The sequence below is a fragment of the Pinus tabuliformis genome, chromosome 7, assembly GCF_031772625.1.
Source record: "Pinus tabuliformis cultivar Carrire ecotype Pingquan chromosome 7, CPIR1, whole genome shotgun sequence".
Lineage (NCBI taxonomy): Eukaryota > Viridiplantae > Streptophyta > Pinopsida > Pinales > Pinaceae > Pinus > Pinus tabuliformis.
The window spans coordinates 1,417,548,539-1,417,551,213 of record NC_142293.1 but is presented as its reverse complement, the minus strand read 5'-3'; the positions used below and the strand labels follow the sequence as shown (position 1 = coordinate 1,417,551,213).

Sequence of the window (2,675 nt, the reverse complement as noted above, 5' to 3'; positions counted from 1 at the left end):
TAGTGCACTTTATGGCTTAGCTCTATTGTAGTGTTGTTTTGCCCCTACTTATTGTAGGATTTTGGGTTTTTTGTTGGTTCCATTTGATCCCCTCTATTTTTTGGTGATCTCAACATGTGAAAGTATTTCTTTCACTTGTAGTGCAATCTTGTCAACCATGGTTAGCCAAAATATTGTAAGGTCTGGAAACAACTAAGACTAAAATATTTATATTACAAAAGGAAAAGTTGTCAGTAAATAATATAAACAAAACTTGGTAGGACAGATGTCTAGGGAACCTTGAAAAATGAATTATTTGATTAGAATCAACATAAACGATGGCATTTTAATTTTTAACATGGTAACATGTAAATGAAGATAGTAAAGAGTAATGTATTTCTCCACAACCTGAAGACCACACATGAACTCTTGAATACAGATCATACAAAAACTATCAAGAATAGCTCATCTTGTATGGGAAAATAGTTATCATATTTTTCCATTTCATTTAGAGTTTAAGTCAAGTCTCATAAACAATAACTTGGATGATAGAGAAAAATCACAGCGAGATGTAGAAAGCAGTGCCCTTAAATTGATCAAGCATGTGTGAAGAGAGCCTAATCTATCATGCTTGAGCATATGGTCCATTGTAAATAGATTGTTCTGTAGGTATTTTTCCACACCAAGTTTAGGACCCAAGTATTTTTATGACATGGAATCAAGCATCAATAGATGTGAAATTCTGGACATTTACCTATATACTCTTATCAATATCAGTGAGAAACTAGAATGCATGCAATCAAATTTTGTGTATCTTAAAAGTTTTCACATCAGAGAAGAACTTTGACCTAGAAGTTACTTGCGAAAAACATTAAAGCGTTCAAGCTTGTCCAAATTAAATGGGAACTATGAAGATACTTTGTGGAGTCTCTAGTGCTTTCCCCTCCTGGTTTTTCCAACTCAAGATTAGATTAGGATGCCTTTCATTCTCAATTTATTCTTGTTTTAGGTTATATTATTTTTAAGAAAATTAGGATGTTGTGCCAAGATCCAATTAGTTTGAATCTTGAGATGAATCAAAATAGATTTGAAAGAGAATCCTTCTTGCACACTCGTAAGGACTTTCCATGGATGCAGTTAAGTCTCAAGAGTGCTTGGAAAGGAGTAAAATATGGCATCTAATCCATATTTCCATTATGGTTTTTTCTATTGTTTTAATCTATAACTGAACTTTTGAATAATAATAATAATGGTTGTAAAGGGTGTCTTTGCAATCATTTGGGCTTAGATCAGCTAGAGCTAAGGTTTGAAAGAACTAGGAGTTTTATTGTTATTTGGCTATTGGGATGAAGTTGGTTAGTGGTTGTTGAAGCATTTACAAGCATTTCATATTATTTCCTGTTAGTTCATCATGGAAAATTGAATTCTTTTGATTAGGGTATTCAAATGGTTCCATGGTTTTCCATGCTTGAAAAGTTGGAATTGGCCTCAGAATCAATTTTTTTCAATCAAATAAAAGTGTGTCACAACAAGAGAAAAATACAACAAAAAGTTGAATCACATATTTGTTTACCTTTCACAGGTTCCTCACATTAGGTATACAAAACTTCTAAAATGTGAGCAGACTTAGTCATATTTGAAAGGCTATTTCATCCTTGGAGTTTACGAGTGTCTAACAAACATTGGCATCCAGACTTCTACATTAAAGCTCGAAATCTTCATCCTGAAGGGCTACCATCTGTGCTGCAGCCTCTTCTTCATCATCAAGAACAAGGTAGGGGTTCTTGTCTACTGGTTGGAACTTGTAAAATGTGAATATATAGAAGGCAAGGCTTACAACCTCTTCTGCACCATTTCTCACCCACCTGTACTTGTACGTCATGATTGTTATGAGGGCGTAAACCACGATTCTGGTAAAATACAAATAGCTGACAACAACAATGTAAAATTGCCTGAAAAGGGTCAATTTTGCCAAGTTCCTAGCTGCCTTCCCATTAGTCTTGGATGCTTCACGAAGATTCTTGATCGACCAAACAATTGGAAAAATGATTGCACAACAGCAGATAATATCTATAAGCAAAAATGCCTGCTCCCATGTAAACCAATCTTTTGTAGAAGGTCCAGTCTCAGCGATAACTATGCTCGCAATGTTAGCAAAAACTTGCAATGGGATCACGATCATAAGAAAATTTTTCTCTCTTTCCTGAAGATAAGGCTTCAAAAAGGACCAACCTATACCTATGAGAACTATTACAGTGAAGAGCAGGATGCCCTTAAAAAACCAAAAGACATAGAAGGCAATATCCCACCCATGGGTAGTCCCTGTCCTCTTAACATACAATTTATCCTTAGCTACATAAATCAGATTTAGTGCTTTGAATAGGAGAAATGCACACATAAGAACATGGATTCTATGCACCATGGTCCTTTTTTTTACATAGATATAAATCCAAAACCTCAAGGAAAATTGAATACAAAACAAAGAAACAAAAATAAAGTGAGGGCAATTGGGTTTGACATGTAGGAAGGAAATACTTCACATTGCCCTCCAAGTTGTACATTTTTTTGTGTACATTCATTTAAACTCTGTAATGAGTATGAAAAAAAAAAAAAAAAGAGACTATACTCATTGATATCTACAATAGGGTATGAAATATTATATGTATTGTCTGCATGCAACTCCTTGAAGTTGAACA

At 34.3% G+C, this 2,675-nt stretch overlaps 1 pseudogene; it reads right to left on the bottom strand.

The window, feature by feature from the left end:
• Nucleotides 1-1,669: 1,669 nt before the first annotated feature.
• LOC149252973 (protein CANDIDATE G PROTEIN-COUPLED RECEPTOR 7 pseudogene) lies at nucleotides 1,670-2,392 on the bottom strand (annotated as a pseudogene).
• Nucleotides 2,393-2,675: the final 283 nt, after the last annotated feature.